This window comes from Tetrao urogallus, assembly GCF_951394365.1.
Source record: "Tetrao urogallus genome assembly, chromosome: 2".
NCBI classification, from domain to species: domain Eukaryota; kingdom Metazoa; phylum Chordata; class Aves; order Galliformes; family Phasianidae; genus Tetrao; species Tetrao urogallus.
The window spans coordinates 21434-41222 of NC_136814.1; the positions used below are offsets into that span (position 1 = coordinate 21434).

Sequence of the window (19789 nt, forward strand, 5' to 3'; positions counted from 1 at the left end):
ATCACCTCCCCTAGTGACACAGTTCCTCCCTCCTTTTATCTTTCTGCCTTGCTATCAGAGCAGCATCAAAAAGCCCGCAAACAATACGCTCTTCTTTACGAGCTCTACATCTATGTTCTATTGCCAGCTCCTGTATCTGTGGATCTAGAAAAGGGATCTGCAGACACTCCCTGTCCCCACTGCAGTCTCGCTGTCCCAAGCTGCTCCTGTCCCAAGGCACCAATGGCGCTGGCCCTCCTCCTGGGTGAGTGACAATGGGGACGTGGTGCCACGGGGGTGGGTGGCCCTGTGTGGGACCAGGACCATGTCCCTTGCAGGTTGGTGGCTGGTGGCAGTGAGCAGGGCAAAGCAAAGTGAATATGAGGACGGGGGAAGAATGGGGCCAGAGGGAGGGGAGCGTGGTCAGTGGGCCATCAGAGGGGCACAGGAGGGTGTGCAGGGAACAAGGCTGACTGCTGTCCCCTGTCCCAGTGCCCTGACCCTCCCTGTTGCTGCACCCTAGCCAGGGGTTAGAAGTGGGGGACAATGTCACCCTGCGGTGTCACCTGCCCCGGCCATCTGCCTGGGTCCGGCTCTGCCAGGAAGGAGGTTTCACCCCCTGCGTGAAGAAGTGCAATGTTCAGGACATGGCCGTGTTCTGCTTTGCTATCACAACGTGGGTGCACACAGGGACGTATCGTTGCCAGTACCGGCTGTCTGAGCCAGCAGAGACATCAGAGATGAGTGACCCTGTGGAGCTGGTAGTTACAGGTGAGTGCACTGGGGTCAGAGGGAGGCCCTGAGCTGTCCTCACAGGCCCAAGTCCCATCCATTTTCTCTCCCATCATGCAGATCACTGCTTCCCCCCACCTGGCATTTCCATGAGCCACAAGAGACGTGTGGGGATGGGGACCAACATCACCATCCGATGCAGGAACATGTACCAAGGGGCCACCTTCCTGCACAAGGATGGGCACTCGGCCCCTGTCCAGCAGCAGGACCCTGATGGTGGGGGCACGGCCACCTTCACCCTCTTTGGGCTGACTCCAGCTGACACCGGCACCTATAGGTGCTCCTACCACATGTACACCTCTCACAGACACCTGGAGAACTCCTTCAAAATTGCAACTGCTTCTCTGGAATCAGACACTGATGCATTGTTTCTCAAAAGCAAGGTCCACATTCCCACTAGTGTTATGCTTTCTCATTTTATGTTTTAGTCATACGTTACAAAGAAGCTTTGTTACTCATATATACTGAGGACACGTTATCTTCAGCCCAAGACAATGACTCTTCAGCTAATGCCACCCAGGCAAGCCGGATGATTGGTGATGCTGAGAAGGCTCAGGAACATTCTTTCTTGAAACAGGCCAAAGTCCATTCCAAGTTCAAACCTTGGCAAAATGCAAGCTTCGTATTTATTTACACAATAATACTATTGGACTATGGATCAACGAAATAAATAAGTCCCATTCTTGCAAAACCTGTTGCTGGTTCCATTGCACTCTTCTGGACATCTGCACAGACAGAAATGAAATTCAGGAAGATTCCTGTGTTGCATGCAGGAGATGGTCGCTGCAGTGATCGTGGGAGAGAGCTGTCGTTAGAAAACTGTCATGTGAATTCACAAAGCATATCAAGAACGAGACAGCACCAAAGCTGAGAAACAAGGGTGTTTTTTCCTAAGACAGATAAGATTGCAAGAGAAGATGCTGCTTTCCACAAAGCATCGCATTTTTTTATTTTTTTATTTTTAATATTTCAATTAGTAAGCAGAAGTGGATATATCCACAGCCCATAACAATTCATGGAATTCCTTTGTTGTTCTTTCATACCCCTACAAGGCTTGGCAAAGATGCCCAATGCATAATCAAACGTGGAAAAGCTGCAGTTAGGTTTGTCACAGGAAGCAAGCTTCTGAAGTCCCTGCAACAGGATAGTACATAAGTGCCGTTTCCAGTTCTTTAAAGACAGCAGTTGTCAAGTGAACTAAGGAGATAGGAGCTCCTAAAAAGTCTGCCAATGTGAAAATGAAGTTCCTTACTGATCGTATCTGAGCTACTACCTCTAAAAACCACCACTACCTGGCAGATTACATTGTGGGAAAGGGGTTACAGCCATCAGAACTATCAGAACAGCCTTCGTGTCTTTTATGCCCTATCAGCCAACGCTTCTCTCTCCCTGCCCTGGTTCCCCACTGGCTGAGTACTGCAGGCTCACCAATTTCCCAACATTCCACTAAACATACAGATACTGGCTAAAGATGAACTGTTGCTAGCTAAGCGTATATTGCTAATTCTCACATTTGCTCATTCTGTACTAGGCCACAATTCCTGGACACCTGCTGTCCTGGGGTAGAGGTAAGTTGGGAGGAAAAATGTAGGGGAGCATCACTTGCATTCCTCCTAATATAAAGGAGGGGCAGTTTGACCTCCTGTCAGAGGCCCCTTCAGTTGTTCTTTTGCTGAGGGCCTCTTGGCAAAACAGAATAGCCTATAATACAAAAGTTACAATTTTGGTACTTCTGGAGTATTTCATCTTATCTACTAAGTGTGCATAAATGTGGAATAATAAGCCACTTTCTTCCAGAGAGGCTGTGCACGCCCCGTCCCTGGAGGTGTTCAAGGCCAGGTTGGATGGGGCCCTGCGCAGCCTGCGCTGGTATTAAATGTGGTGGTTAGTGGCCCTGCATGTGGCAGGGGGTTTGGAGATTCATGAAGCTTGAGGTCCCTTCCAACCCTGGCCATTCTGTGATTCTGTGATTCTGTGACTCCTCCGGCTGCTATTACTGGTGAGGAGAGCAGCTCTGTTTCCTGGGCTGTTGGCTGTGGTCCTGGCCCCAGAGGCATGCATTATATAGAGCGCAAGGTTCTGTTCTGTTCTATTTTGGGCCCAAACTTTTGTTACTTGCATTCTCTATAAGTGTTGACATGGTGACAGTGTCAAGCTCTTTACCAATCTATTGGCCTTTCTGGTTTGAGCAAGAAATTGCACTTCAAGTTGGTGCACTTGTTTTAGTTTGTGGGATAATTTCTACTCCTATGGTATCATATCCTTTTGATATTTTACAGTTGAACAACTAGAGTAATAAGGACAGAGAGTTTTGGCAAATCTGCAAAAAGCAATCAAAGCACAGAAAGCAAAGCTTTGTAAGAGTTCCATAGCTTGTATCATATCTGATCATAAATTGATAATCATAAATTAAATAAAATATCTCCATGGCTTTACCTTCTCCAATCAAAACGGAAAGGACTCATAGCCCCTTACAGTGAGGATTATCTAGTTAGGTTTTATACACCAAGTGCTCGGGAAAACTGTAGCAATTACTAACAGTACAAAAAGAAATTTGAGATAATCATGGCTGGCTAATACATTGTAGCTATGTAAAGAATGGAGGAGAGGCAGAATTCAGAAAGTTTTCAGAAATAGTTCAAAGACGTTAAAAAAGGTGAATTCCTGTATGACTGCAATGCACCCTGAGCCTTCTGAGTCCATAGGATGGCACTGTGTAGGCCTCTCATGCTGCTGCTGAGACCTTCAGCTCCAATTCTATCTGATCCAGACTGAATCTTCCTCGTTCATTTGTCAGTCCATCACCAAGAAAAAGCCCAGTCCCTCTCCTCTGCAAGCAGATGCAACAAGGGAACCCCAGGTTATGAAGGCAATATTTACATCCAGATGAAGTTTCTCACTTTTACTTAGGGCCAGCCTGACTTCCTTGCTGGCATCCCAGTCGTCCCACTGCCAAGGCCCGTCACCTCTTCTGGAAAACGCAAGTGCAGCAGTGCTTCTTCCTTGACAGGGGACAGGTAACAGGAGGAGGCCCCTGGCCTCACCCCATGATTAAACAGTTTTGAGAGAAAGTGTGTGTGCTCATCCACTAGAAAAGGAGGCTGTTTGCATAAGGGGCTTCTCAAATAAAGCTTATGTACAGTTCAATGAGTGCTTTGAAAATTCAGGCTGTTTACAATGATTCTGATTTTGTAAGAATCAATTATTACAGAGTCTACACTTCCTGAACAATTGAACTAACATTGTATCCCTAATAAACATAAATGTAATTTTAATCAATACACGTGTTGTATGTTTACACAATCCCAACTCACCTTTCTGAAACATTCTTTGGACTTTTCTGATCACAAGAGTATTGCACTGAGTGCAGGTGTCCAGTTGTGGAAAGGCCTGCCATAATGCTGATGTGTGGTGTGAAACTGGGGTGCTAGACACAACTAGTTCCAGCCCACTGCTACTCCCTCCTACTGCCCCACAGGACCCATTAGCCAAAGGGCAGGCAGCTCAGAGGGAGTGGAGCTCAGAAGAAAGATCCCAGAAAAGAGTGGGAACACCTTGGAAGAAGGTCATGGAGAAGGTGCTATGTGCCCCCAGCAACGCTCACCCTGCAGCTCCTGAAGAGCGTATGCTGGATCAGGGAGAGGTGTGAGGAGGAAGGGAGAGCGGAGAGGAGCTACTCTGCGACAGATGAAGGAGTCAGAAACGGAGGGGTGAGGAAGACCTGCTGAGCAGGGCATGGGATGAATAAATGAAATTTATTTTCCCTAAGTTAAATTTGTTTGACTTCTGAGGTAATATTCCCATGGGCTTTCCCCTCTCTCTCTGGCTTTCTGTGCAGGGGGAGTGAGAGAGAGGCTGAGTGAGTGTCTGGTGGCCATAAAATCAACACACCAAATACACTGTGGCAAAAGCAATAGAAAATCAATATACATGGATTGACAAGTTACAGTCTCAGCACCTTGATTATTAGGAAGTCAGGTAGATCTTGATGCATTATACAATAGATGTTCTTATTGATGGTGTCGATTGCGTGAGCAAATTATGCCTTTGAAGTGAAAATTGTACAGCAGATTCCATGTGTACGTATGAGGTCTGCTTCAACAGTAACGTCTCCTATGTGATTATATTCGTCCACAAGATCAGAGGCCGACGCTGGTGGTGTGACAATAGAGGATGAACCTTCTCAACAGTATTCCACTACACGTATATTACATACCTGTATACATACATACGTATATACAGGCGTATTAGTGTTTAGTGTATTTAGCTAACATTTTGACAGTTACCTGCTTTTTTCTTTTTTTTTCTTTTTTTTTTTTTTCAGTTTCATACCACACATCAGCATTATTTCTCCAAAGGTGATAAAGGATTACATATTTTCTATGGATATTTTCTTTGAGAATTCTTTTTTTGCCTTCGAATATACAAAATCCGAACATCCATGCTGCTTGTGATTTCATGCTCCTTCTGAAAATCTTGCTTTTTTCCAGACAAGAAAACGTATATTTGTGTGATCCGTGTTTTATTATTTTTAGATCAAGTGATGACCGTTAGTCTTCTCAGTAAGACTGACATTCACTACCTATTTTTTCCATAAGAGCGCAATCCTTATTCTTGAGATGTAGTTAATATAGCGAGGCTAGAAATGATGGAAGCCACACCGAGCTTGGTCACTACTTCAAAGGTATCATTTTAAATCATATCTATCGAAAGTGAAACTGCCTAGTCATTTCTGTAAGCTAGTTGAGCTTATTTTGATAGCATACGTTTAAAGCGTGGATCTGAATGATCTTTTGTAAAATCTGGTGATATTCAGAAGGCAGACACCTTTGAGGTCTATAGAATAATAACACTTAGTTATACCAGTTATTAATCCACGTTTGCTCACGTTACTTTTAAGTTACTTTTAAGTGAAGGTTGGGTGTCACTATATTATTGAAGTTCAGGGAAATAAAGTAAAATTGATTTTCAAATGGATTCTAAGATTTCATTTGTGTTTTTAATCCCCCTTTAGAGGAAGACAGCATGTCAAGTTATGCAGTTTTACACAGTAGATTGAGGCCATGATCTTGACTTTATAAACAAATACAGCAACAATGGTAGTGAGAATCCATGATTTTATTTTCATGCAGCTTGAATGGTCTTTTCTTACTTTTATGTAATTATTATTACTATTTATTTGTATCATTTTTATTAATTGATGTTTTTAATTTATGCAAGTTCTGAAAATAATCAACTGGTTTTCCTTGGCCAAAACAAAACACCATGAGGTTTCCCTCAGGTGGCCGTGGCCTCTTAATTGTTTGTTACTCCTAGTGGCTTCTTCTCTACTAATCAGTTTGTAGATGACCTGTTGAAGAATAATGAGGTTTCCTTAGTTGAGTGAAGTATCAGAATATCAGTGAAAGGGTGTCTGTAGTCAATGTTTTTCATATTTGCATTAAAGATCATAATACAAACAGATTTCTGAGATGGACATATACTGGAGTCACTTGGAAGCAGACAGACAAACAGAACAACCAAGCTAAAACAACCAACTCAGCCCTCCCAAAACCCCCTGTCTCCCCCCTCCCCCCCCCCCCCACACACACAAACAAACAAACAAACAAGCAAACAAAGAAAAACGAAAGCAACAGCCATACAGATAGACAGACAAACAAAAATAAAAACAAAAACAAAAAAAGAAAGAAAAAAGAAAAGAAGAACAAGAAAAAAAAACACACAATGGAAACTACGAAAAAGACAACGAGAGATACAGAGTGATGGGGAAGAGAATTGTCAGCAATACCTGTAGACAGTATCTTCTAGAACTAACAGTGCAAAGGCAGATATACCTATGCAATAATAACACCAAAAACAAGATCACTACTGCATTATAATTCAGAAGTCATTCTCTTCTAGGAGGCAGTTCTTTTGTCTATTACGTAATCCTGGAATGCAAGGAAATAGCAAGTGTCAACTAGTAACAGTGTTACACTATCTCCAGCTCTAAAATGAGACTCCTTATCTGGTTTGGACTAACGGGCTTACAGCAGGTCAGAAAAAGACTTGTGTAAATACTAAGGACAGAGAACTTTCTAAAAAGTAAGCAGCTAATCAGCAGTATTTAACCTGTAGGAAAAAAAAACTATATGCTTTACTGTGCTTTGACTAATTATAGAAATATTTATAAGGCCCCATCCATACAGAATTCAGAGATTTACAGTACAAGGTAGTAAGAATCCCAAATGAATTTTTGCCCTTTTCTCAGAGCTGAAGTTAGAAATGCAATTTCTTGCTCAAACCAGAAAGGCCAATAGATTGGTAAAGAGCTTGACACGGTCACCATGTCAACACTTATAGAGAATGCAAGTAACAAAAGTTTGGGCCCAAAATAGAACAGAACAGAACCTTGCGCTCTATATAATGCATGCCTCTGGGGCCAGGACCACAGCCAACAGCCCAGGAAACAGAGCTGCTCTCCTCACCAGTAATAGCAGCCGGAGGAGTCACAGAATCACAGAATCACAGAATGGCCAGGGTTGGAAGGGACCTCAAGCTTCATGAATCTCCAAACCCCCTGCCACATGCAGGGCCACTAACCACCACATTTAATACCAGCGCAGGCTGCGCAGGGCCCCATCCAACCTGGCCTTGAACACCTCCAGGGACGGGGCGTGCACAGCCTCTCTGGAAGAAAGTGGCTTATTATTCCACATTTATGCACACTTAGTAGATAAGATGAAATACTTCAGAAGTACCAAAATTGTAACTTTTGTATTATAGGCTATTCTGTTTTGCCAAGAGGCCCTCAGCAAAAGAACAACTTAAGGGGCCTCTGACAGGAGGTCAAACTGCCCCTCCTTTATATTAGGAGGAATGCAAGTGATGCTCCCCTACATTTTTCCTCCCAACTTACCTCTATCCCAGGACAGCAGGTGTCCAGGAATTGTGGCCTAGTGCAGAATGAGCAAATGTGAGAATTAGCAATATACGCTTAGCTAGCAACCGTTCATCTTTAGCCAGTACCTGTATGTTTAGTGGAATGTTGGGAAATTGGTGAGCCTGCAGTACTCAGCCAGTGGGGAACCAGGGCAGGGAGAGAGAAGCGTTGGCTGATAGGGCATAAAAGACACGAAGGCTGTTCTGATTGTTCTGATGGCTGTAACCCCTTTCCCACAATGTAATCTGCCAGGTAGTGGTGGTTTTTAGAGGTAGTAGCTCAGATACGATCAGTAAGGAACTTCAATTTCACATTGGCAGACTTTTTAGGAGCTCCTATCTCCTTAGTTCACTTGACAACTGCTGTCTTTAAAGAACTGGAAACGGCACTTATGTACTATCCTGTTGCAGGGACTTCAGAAGCTTGCTTCCTGTGACAAACCTAACTGCAGCTTTTCCACATTTGATAATGTACTGGGCATCTTTGCCAAGCCTTGTAGGGGTATGAAAGAACAACAAAGGAATTCCATGAATTGTTATGGGCTGTGGATATATCCACTTCTGCTTACTAATTGAAATATTAAAAATAAAAAAATAAAAAAATGCGATGCTTTGTGGAAAGCAGCATCTTCTCTTGCAATCTTATCTGTCTTAGGAAAAAACACCCTTGTTTCTCAGCTTTGGTGCTGTCTCGTTCTTGATATGCTTTGTGAATTCACATGACAGTTTTCTAACGACAGCTCTCTCCCACGATCACTGCAGCGACCATCTCCTGCATGCAACACAGGAATCTTCCTGAATTTCATTTCTGTCTGTGCAGATGTCCAGAAGAGTGCAATGGAACCAGCAACAGGTTTTGCAAGAATGGGACTTATTTATTTCGTTGATCCATAGTCCAATAGTATTATTGTGTAAATAAATACGAAGCTTGCATTTTGCCAAGGTTTGAACTTGGAATGGACTTTGGCCTGTTTCAAGAAAGAATGTTCCTGAGCCTTCTCAGCATCACCAATCATCCGGCTTGCCTGGGTGGCATTAGCTGAAGAGTCATTGTCTTGGGCTGAAGATAACGTGTCCTCAGTATATATGAGTAACAAAGCTTCTTTGTAACGTATGACTAAAACATAAAATGAGAAAGCGTAACAGTAGTGGGAATGTGGACCTTGCTTTTGAGAAACAATGCATCAGTGTCTGATTCCAGGGAAGCAGTTGCAATTTTGAAGGAGTTCTCCAGGTGTTTGCCAGAGGTTTTTGATGGAATACTGCTCTTTTGTCTGTGGGGTTATAACCTTGTTTTTCCCTGTTTGTGTTAAAGGGAGATTTACAATTCTCATTCAGTTAATATTCTTTGATCCTTCATTTCAGTTGTATTTAATTTCTTGCCAGAGTAACCAGGCATGTACAAGAATATATTTATTCCTTCTTGTTTTCTCAGGCCATATTCAATTAATCCCAAAAAGTAAGCTATTCATTTATTTGTTTGCTTGTTTGTGTATTTGTTAGTTAGTTTGTTTTTTTTATTGGCATTAGCTGCTTCTGTTGTTACAAAATCATCTACGGGCAGGAAGAGGCACCCGTATCCACGAAAGGTAAACTTCTTTATCCTGCTCCCCTAGCTGTAATTTAACCAAAGGAACTGCTAGGGTAGACTTCCCAAATTCCCATCCTTCGTCTATGCAACCAGAAATTGCTCCCTCTTTCTCAGTAATGTAAGACTACTTTCATTCCAATGGGGCGGAGCCCTCTCTGGGCTCTTCCAGCCCAGAGACTGCGGCGAAAATAAGCCCCTCCGGAGGAACGGCAGCAGGCTGAATTCGGACGTTCTCGGCTTCAGACCGGCACGACTTCGCTCTCACGGCTCGGAAGTGGCACTCGCGGTGAAGCGCTCCGGAGCGATTGCCGTTGCTGCCCGAGAAGTCGCGCTTATCGCCGAATGCCGCTTTCAGCCTCCAGCCGCGCTGTCGTGTTCCTCCGTCGCCGAGAAAGGGCGACTGTCCCCGGCAGCTTTTCTCCGAGTTGCGGGCTCCTCTCCGCACATCGGAAAGGAGCGGTTTGGACGTCGCCGAGTGTACATATATGCAGAAGGCACTACGCCTGGCTCTGAATGTTGTGTCCGTGCCTTCATTTCGAGCCACAAAGTGTGGTCTCTGTGGCTCCACTTCTGTGTTCTGTGACCACAAGGGTAGAAGAGAAAAGCCTCTCTGAAAGAGGCAGCTGGAACTGGAACGACACGACTTGGCTCTCACGTCTCGAACCGGCATACGCTCGGAATCGCTCCGGAGCGTTTGCACTCGCTGCCCGAGAAATCGCGCTTCTCCCCGGATGCCGCTTCCAGCGCTCAGCCGCGGTCTGCTCAGAAATATCACTTTCCCTAGAAATAATTCACGTTTTCTCCATCAAATACATTACAATACAGAATGTGTCATTTTCCATATTAATTAGGACATTTTGCTCTGTACGCCGTTCCGATGCCGAGAAGGGGCCAATTCAGCGTGCCGCGGTCCCTCCGAAGGGGGCTTTTCTCTGCGCAGTGCTGGAAGGATCCCTCTCGCCTTTTTCGAATGTGCTCCCTGGGAGCACTACATCTGTCGCTCCACGAACGCCCAGCTGCCTCTTTAGGGAAAGTGCTCCCTTCCACTCTTCGTCAGGAACGCAGAAGTGGAGCCACGGAGAAGCACACTGCCACGAACTGTCGCTCGAAGGAGAGGCACGGACACCGCATTCCGAGCCAGGCGCAGTGCATCGTGCATAGACGTACGCCGGGCGAAGTCCAAAGCGCTCCTTTCCGATGCGCGGAGAAGAGCCGGCGACTCGGCGAAAAGCAACCGCCGGCAGTCGCTCTTTCGCGGCGAGCGAACAAAACGAGACCGCGGCTGAGCGCTGGAAGCGGCAACCGGGCACAAGCGCGATTTCTCGGGCAAGCGAGTGCAAACGCTCCGGAGCGATTCAGCGCGAATGCCGGTTTCCAGCCGTGAGAGCCAAGTCGTGCCATTCTTTAACCCGCAACGTGAGGCATCACCTGCCCTGTATTTCTGGCAGAGGTACATCTGGTAAAAGCGCTTCAGGCGAAAAGAGTGATCTCAAGCTCGAAATAAAACTCGAAGCAAAATGATGCTAATCTGAGGATCTGAAACAAATATCTGCGTCTATCTCCATGCTTGTGATTAGATACTATGTCCATCATTACCTGCTAGTCAAATGAGCCTACGAAAGTTCTAATGGAAACGTTGGCTTGCTGCATAAGGGAGAGAATTACATCGTTCTAGCCAGATTTACTGGAGATGCATGGAAATCCATCTCTTTCGGAGACATTTCAAGGACTTAAACAAGCGTTGTATATACCCAGAGCAAATGCAACAGAGAAACGCACCGCCTCTGAGGCAGAGCAAACTACTTTCTTGCAGTGAACAATAGTGCAGTGCCGCAGCATGGGTTTTGAATTCTATTTCAGTGAAGGAACTCCAAGAAACAAAAACACATTCTAATAAGCTTCCGCCTGCAATAATGGAAGTCTTGAAATTCTTGATTTTAGTGTGCTAAGTAAGTAAGTGAACAGATCTTCTTTTATTCTGCAAACTAGAGGGTTTTCTTTCTGTTTTGTTTTCTTTTAATTAAGGCTGCAAATTACGTAGAGGAGAAAGTCACCAAGAACACTAATGAATGAGAGGGAAAAAACAACACTGCCATTGACTGTTAATGCCGTTCCTACTTCGATACTGATGGTAAAAGAAAGGGTACGATTTCCTAAGTCCTCTTATAAACTTTCCTGATCCTCATTTCTTGTAGAAAGCATTTGATCCTTAGTTTGCACTTTCTCAGCAAAAGCCAATGTGGTTTTCAGAATAAACAAATGTCTTCCAATCAATACGCTCACCGAGTCTCATACTTCTGTGAGCCTACTGCCGGTGTATCTTGTCAAAGATGAAGTGAGTTACTGTCCGGCGATTTAAAAATTCTGACTATTCTAAAGTGGTCAGAATATTAGGGCTGCTACTTATCTGAACAGTGTTTCTTTATGGTAAGCAGAGTAATGGGACGCAGAAGTAAAACCTAAGTCTATACTAGAGAAATTTCACCATACGCATACTGTTCATACCTAGCGATTCCAAGATACCCTATCTTCATCAGAGGTAGGAATGTTGAGCTTTTCTTTTACTATGTGTTGAGTAAAACTGCATTTTACATGCATTAAACAGATGTTAATCTGCTCATCAGACTTTTCTAAATAGAATACACAGTATGCTAAAACCCGAGATCAGACAGTTTTGCTTCAATTTCCTGCTTTAAAACCACTCTAGTTGTGCTGCTTCTTATGTGAAATGAATAGATATGTAAAAAGATAAACCCAGCAACCACTAAGAAACACGGAGTGCTCTATTGCAGCTTTTTTTAACCTTTTAGCATTGTCAGGCACTCCGGATATTCTAAGTTTAACTCATGGCAAGATGTTTTTTCTTGCTTTTTACATCCTACTACTTATGTGATGACTGCTCACATACAACCCTTTCGCATTCCCATGCCTGTAACTTCCAGACTTTGCTTGTAGGCTATGTTTCTGACATGTCTAATTACTATGATTATTTTTGCTGCATATTCTTCTTTACCTTTCATTAAAACAATTGAGCACATCTTTTCATTCTAGAAGGTCATATCCCACCGTCAGCTTTGCTCAGGGAGAATTATTTGGATTCATTATTTCTTCGCGTGCCCTGTTCACTTGCATGGCTATTATCTTTTCCATTTGTTTCATTGTTTTAGATTTATTTTGCTCTAACTTGCTTTTCATTCTTTTCCAACCTCTACTGTCCTTACCACGGATGAATGGGTGTCTTTTAAAGATTCCTTTTTCTATGAAAGATATCCAAGCAGTGAGCAGTTTCGTGTACCTGATATACAGTAGCTTTCAAATTCACTTGGGAAAGAAAGATTCGTTCTCTGTCAGAGAAAAGAGGGTTCTGAAGGCATGTATTTTACATCGCTTGATTTCTTTTCACGCTCAGGATATTGCAGAAGTTGTTTTTAGTGGACGGAATTTTAGTGAAATTGGAATGGAAGGTAAACCAAAGTCTTTCAGGTTTAAAAAGCAAAATGGAAAAGGGGAGAGAGCTAGGAAAGAAAACATTTTCCTCTCCTTGGCAACATCCAGAAATTTGAAGACAATTCTTAGGCTTCATTTGAAAACTTTTCAGAACAACTCTTTCAACATACTCCTTTCTTCCTAACAACAGTAGTTCAGAGTCTACTGAGTGGACAGTAACTCTGATTTCAGAGGACAAAGCCAGACAAAAGGCTTCCTATTTCATCTGCTGCTGCTTGGCATGGCGGAGCATGGCGTGATACGGTGAAGTGAAACATACTCATCAGGTACTCATCTTCCACTTCAGAATCTTCAATTTAGCCTTGAGGATACCCCTTCCGGCTGAAGTTTCACTAACACTATTAAAGGAGTTTTTTTAGATCTCCATTTGCATTACGAAGTGATGATTCAAAACTGTTTTTTAAAAACTCCCCAAAGCCATGAAGAGTAGCGATCTCCAGATTATAGAGACAATAGAGCTGAGAAATGCGTGTGATCCGGAGGATAGAAAGGAAAACAAGTTCCCTACTCTTGCTTACCTTTACCTTTCCCAACACGTGCTTTTTTTTCCTAGGCACTTCAGGTGCAAGCGTAAACACTCCTAACTACAGATAAACCACGTTGAAACAGAAACACGATCGTGATGTATGTTCCACCGCCAAATGCTCTAGGAGTTCCGTCAACCAAGGTTCACGGCACCAAAATCAGATTGCTAGTTTCTGAAAGAGATTTGGTGAAGGCAATGGCTTTGAGGTTTTCAAAGGAATAGGCCATTGTGAGCATAAAAGACAGCCAAGGACTAGGGAACATTATCGAAACGGGTAGGTATGAGTTTGCTTCTCATCCAAGATAAATGGCAGAGAGGTGTACCTATCGGTGGTAGAAAAAGAGAGACCACACTCTACATCACACGGATAGGTGGCAAGATGAAATAAAATGCAGGCCACGTGGGCAGATGATGTACAAAAGAAAAAGAAAACCAATGAAATCAGAGTCAGCCTGAAGATATTTCACCTAGAAACACCTAAGAGCCATCACCTCCTTTCCTATCACTGGGGTTGTCTGGGGGAACATCTGATAAGGTGCCCATCTTGTACCTATCTGTGGCTCCAGTGGAATGTGTGGCAAGGCAGAAGCGAAAGACTTGAACTTGGCAGCTGGGAAAAAAGCCTACAAAATAAGGCAGTTACGCACAGATTGAGATAAAAGCGACAGATGTGAATGATGAAGAAGTCTATGTAATATCTGACCTTCTTCCTCAGAGCAGAGATTCACTGTCAGACAGGCTGCTTCAGACACTGATCTCATCACACAACTGAAGCAATGACAGCGTTTGATTACAGGTGTACAAGAAGAGTTAGCAGTTGTCACTCTTCCCAAATGCACTGTGATATGGGATGTGTTCAAGGTAGCAGACTTGCTGGAGGGGCAGATTTACTTGCAGCTTTATAGGAGACCTGAGATATCAGTGCAGAACTTCATGATAAAACACCGTTAGTAAAATCTATTGAAGAGGTGAATCCTCCTAGTTTCTGATTTCCATGAAGTTTGTGACTCCCTAATCATGAAATTAAAATTTGTATTATTGAAAATCATATGTTTGGTTATTTTGATCCAGCTGGACTTTAGTTTTAATATTTGCCTTCCTGCCTATCGGGGAACTTGAGTAATTTTAACCTGCTATGATATTGTGCAGCTCCTCCCTTTGACAGAGTGGTGTAGGCTGTTATCAGCTTGGCTGAGGGAGATGGGATTGCTCGATCTGCTGAAGAGGAGGCTCAGGGGAGACCTTACAGCTCTCTCTAACTACCTGAAGGGAAGTTGCAGTGAGCTGGACTCGGCCTCTTCTCCCATGTAAGCAGTGAGACGACCAGAGGAAATGGCCTCTAGCTGCACCAGGGGAGATTCACGTTGGACGTTAGGAAATACTGCTGCTCTGAAAGAGTGGTCAGGCACTGGAATGGGCTTCCCAGGAGGTGCTGGAGTCACCGACCCTGGAGGCATTCAAGGAATGTTTCAAGGATTTTGTGTTGAGGGACGTGGTTTAGGGAGAACTGTTGGTGATGATCTTGCAGGTCTTTTCCAACCTCGGTGATTCTCTGATAGCAGAAGAAACAGTTATTGCCTATACTTTTTTCTATTCTACGTCACTTTGTATTTGGGCTGCTGCTTGGGATCTGCTCAGGAACACCGATTATCTTAGATACTTTTGATCTGTAAAGATGAAAATGAGAATGAAGGTGGGGTGGATTTTAATATCAGCTATTGGGTGAATACCAAGGATGTAAAAGGGGATTTGAAATATTTGATGGATTGAGATAAAAAAGACCTAGTGGAGATTGTAGGGATTGAACTGTTTTTCCTTCTTCATGTATCAAATTGGAAAGTGCTCTTCAATATCAGGCAAAGGTGACAAATTTCAATTCAATCATATCTCTACAGATTTTTTTTCTGTTCTCATAAAAACGTTGTACAGAAGACTGCAATATTGAAGAGGAAGAGTGAGATTCAATTTCCAGCCACCTACTTTCCTGAACATAGGTGTCCTTACGTTGGTGTCCACATGGGAGCTAGGAACTTGACTCAGGTCCCCACATAAAGGCACCTGATGAAAGTTGAGGGGCTGCAGGGTGCTCCTTGCTTCCTGCTGCTGGTACCGACAAGTCCGGGTGTCTCTGGAGCTGCCTGTCCCATTCAGCAGTCCTGTATGTCCTGAACTGCTGCACAGTTCTGTGCCCTTTTAAGGCCGTGCTGTTGGATAAGGTGATGAGAGCACTTGACCAGTATAGGACAATACAGGAACACAGGATTCAGCCTTGTCTTGAGACTTTGGAGAGAAGAAATAAAAGTCAGCTTCAAATAGGCCCAGAACTGGGAAAGGGTCTTCCACCCCAGGCAGATCCTGCTGATGAACTGCTCAGCGCAGAGTTGTCTCACGCTCATAGTGAGGAAACATCAAGTGGAGCAAAGCTGAAAGCCTCATGGTCAGGGGCTTTGCCTGAAAGAGAGTTAAATGTTAATCTGCTTAGTTTTACACAAATTACTTTGCTCCGAGTCCCCCGAGAATGCAAGATGCTGGCCAAAAGGCAGTGCAAGGAACAGCTGTGCACTGCAGGAGAACCTATTTGACGGTAAATCTGGACTTCTCACCTGTAAGATGAAACAGACAAATGCTCATAAAAGAAAGCACTTCAGAAATGTTTAAAAGGTGTATATCGTGGATGTGAAGTCAGAGAGCCCCATGACATCCAATTCTCCAAGTTTAACATTTGCGTAATTAGTCTCTAGACTAATGTTACTAGAATGCCAACGATAATAATTACAGATCTGTACTAGGACCAATGAGGCAACCAGGTGATTCAGTTCATCAGCGGGAAGCTACTCTTCTGTCAGCGGTGGGTTGTATGCTGCCTATAAGAAAAGAATGTATATGAAGCTGGCTAGTTTACCCAGAATATCAGTGATTAAACAGATGCTCTTCAAGGTTTCTTTGAGTAGATGTGTGTGTGGGAGATACACATGAACACAGAAATCTTTTAAGGATATGAAGAATATATTAAAATTCCACATGTACAAAGCTAACTATGACTGAATTGTTGCATCTAGTATTTTCTGTTCTCACCTCAGGACCAACTGCAAGTAGAGTTCAGTATTTCACTGCTAACTGTAAGGTCAGAACCTTGAGAAACAGATGAGGACTCAACAAATCAATCAACAGAATTATGCTCTCCTTTTAATATAGCTGTCCCTCCTTGATGATAGCAGAGAAGGGACAGTTTGCATTAGTGTTTAATCAGTAGGTTCCCTGACTTGGTCTGGAAATGTCAGTTCTTAGTGTCCCCCTTGCCTTGAAAAATGAAGATACTGGAATTTGGTGTAACTCCTTTGTGTGAGAGGTACAGTCCTCCTCCCGGTATTTGCCTCATGGAAGGGCTTGCTCATAACCCAGAGTGTAGTGCTCATAACCTCACGTAGCGCAGTGAGTCTTGACAGAAGACTCAGTGGTAAACTCGGAAGTTTTCTCTGTTTATTTTCTTCAACCTTAAACACATTAATTTTTAGTCATTTTATTTAAACCTTGGTTTCAAGAAAATGTTACCAGTAAAACCTGGTCAGGAAAAAAGCATGATGAAATTATTCACTCTGCTGAAAGTTTTCAAATTACGAAGGTGAATGAAATCCCATCTATTTGAAGTTTCATTAGAAATACCCAAGCATTTCCCTTCCTACCCCGATATACCTTAACCCAGAGGTGGCAATTAAGTATTTGTTGTCCTACAAAAGGAGGTTGAGTATGAACTGAGAAATCGGTCAATTTCTAATGGCATTTCTGTACGCCTTGTGGTGAAAGTGGTGAAGACAGATGAAAGGCAAGTAGGTTGGTATACGAAATGATCATTCTTCACCCTGAATAGCAATTTCATGCACTTTGAATCCAAGAATTAGAGCCTCTTGTTTTGTAACTTGATCACAGCACAGTAACTCCTAAGCTAATTTCTTCAAGGCTCATCTGTAGTCTTAGCTGATTAGCCTCCCACAGTGAAATGTTTGGGATGGAAGACAGCAGCAAGTAGAGATCGCTGATTTATTTGATTGCAGCCATTATGGCTACCCTAGGAGGACTTGTAAGCAAATCCTGTTTTCCATGTACTCAAGCTGGAGTGAACCTTTGCTCCAACTGTACCAAATGTAACTATGTGAAATGCTTGTTAGTGTCTCAGTAGTAAGGGTGAGCGCTCTATTCAGAGTCACTGCAGTCAAAGACTTGCAGGTAGTTTTCAGAGTTCAAGACAAGTGGCTCTGTGGGCATGCTGCCCAGCCACGGTCCCTCATGCATCCCTACTGGTGGACTGCCAGAGTGCCCTGTGCTTCCCTTTCAGCCTCTGCACCTTTGTTTCCTTCTCAGGGAATCGGGGTAAGAGATGAAAGGCAGAGATAACACGCAGAGTGCTTTGCCCACCTGTATTTTCTGGAGAAGTGCCTTCAGATGTCTTGGCACAAGTTTTCCCTAATGACTTCGGGCTTACAAAATAGGGCTTCATAGTCCTGGATATTGCAAGCATTAGATCCATATGGGTTGAACTCCCTAAGAAAGTCACACAAGCAGAAGCACACACGAAAATAGAACTTATTTTAGTTCAAACTCTGGTACATAAATACAGGAAGGTTTTATGGTTGTTAGGATCTTATGCTTTCATGACACTACAAAACGTCATAGGAAATCAGCAAAATCGTAGCAGTTTTCATTAACAGATTCTTACTAAAAAAAAAAAAAAAAAAAAAAAAGGGAGGGGGGTGGGGACTTTAAAGTAGGATAGAACAGAACACTACAAAAGGAAACTTGTGAAGGTACATCAGCTTTGTGAGAACCTGTAATAAACAATGTGGATTGCTCATATCTGAGTCCATACAAGGACCCAGTCGGACCGAGAGTGCTGGAAGGAAGCTCGTGCTGCACAGAAGCTGCAAGGAAGTTCAGGCTGCAAAAAGTGCTGCGCTGAAAGAAGCAACCCCGTGCGGAGTCCTGCTTTTCTCTGGATAAGGAACAGCTCCAAGGTGGATGGAATGTACTCAGGGGTCTCCTGAGGGGTTTTTGCAGGTTTTTTTCTGTATTTAACAAATACAGAATTTGTTAAAATTAGGACTAGTTTGGCTCATTGCCTTTTTGTGGGTTTCGATTTGTGTTTCACACTTGTTGCAGTGTATAGAAAAATGATACAGGATGCTATGAACCGTGCCTTCTTTGTTAATAAGGAAGGGGGAGATGTGGGGGAAGATGTAACTGTGAGCAAGTCAGCCAAGAGTCTATCAGACTCCTTGATAGAGCCTATCACCGTGAAACCTTGGGAGTCTGGAGTGTAAGACTGAGAGCAAATGGGCTCTGTTTGTGTCTAAGGGCAAAACAGGAGGTTGTGTCTGTATGCACTGTTAACCTTATCACACTTAAGAAACCTTTCATCCTTTATCACTATTGTTTGGGAGAAGCTGGGCCAATTAACTGAGGAGGGGGACAGCACTTTCCTGCTTATAAGTGAATGGTACATGAGATGTGTGTTGAACACCATAAAGCAGAACTATTCGGAGAACGATTCTGATGCGACAAGAAACCGTGCGAGCTCTCTAACTCGGCTGAGCGCCGACAATTGGCACCCGAACAGGGACCCCAAGCCGGGCCCGACTTGAAGACTGACCGCTCCGGAGCACGCTGAGAAAAGCGTGGCAGGTGCCGAGAAAAACACGGAGCACGCTGAGAGAAGCGTGGCACACGCTGAGAAAGGGCGCAGAACACGCTGAGAAGCACGGCAGACGCGGAGAGAAGTGCCACAACCTGAGGATTCATCGCCCCGACAGCTCGGAGTGCCTTTCTCCGGACCGTTGCCGTGGGGATTCATGTGAGCTCCGAACAAAAGAACGTCCGAGTTACTTTGCAGATTGTTCTGAAAAAATGGGAAAAGACGGTGCCCGCTGCCGTTTTACAGCAGGTGCTGCTCTGGGCTGCCAAGAGTGACCCCTCGATCGCAAATCAGACCATTTACGACCCCGAAGGAGGGGACCGGGTCGGGGTGAAGCTATGGGACGCTGCTGCTGCGGGTGGTAAGACAGCGTTCGGGGAGCTGCAGACTCGGAGAAAGCTCTTTGAAGCGCTAAAGAGTCACTGAAGATCGCAGTCCGACAGCCCCAGTCTGCCTGAGGGCGAGGGAGAGGCTGGTTGCTCTGCAGATCAGCCCACGATACCATCGGCTGCCCGGCCGCCGCCGTCGGGTGGGATTTTCACTGCCGGAATCAGGTGAACGGGAATGCTCATTTCCCACTGATGACATGGGGGAGAGGAAGAATCTTGGGGATATCCTGTACTGGTTATTGTCACTGTCTTTGTGATTGGTAAATGCTTATGGCAATGAAAGTGTAAATGTAAATGGCAGATGGAAATGTAATGGTTAATGGTATACGGAGGTGGAATTGCTAACAGTGCACAGAAGTGTGAATGTTAGTGCTGTATGGAAGTGCAAACATCAGTGC

General features: G+C 44.0%; 1 pseudogene across 1 annotated transcript in view; it reads left to right on the top strand.

Annotated features, from left to right (window-relative positions):
- Positions 1 to 222: 222 nt before the first annotated feature.
- Positions 223 to 19789, top strand: part of LOC306944276 (osteoclast-associated immunoglobulin-like receptor) — a 184286-nt pseudogene continuing 164719 nt past the window's right edge. Inside the window, exons 1-4 of the transcript in view lie at positions 223 to 244; positions 318 to 353; positions 472 to 750; positions 832 to 1063. The product of the transcript in view is annotated as an osteoclast-associated immunoglobulin-like receptor (transcript). The remainder of the gene's footprint in view (positions 245 to 317; positions 354 to 471; positions 751 to 831; positions 1064 to 19789) is intronic.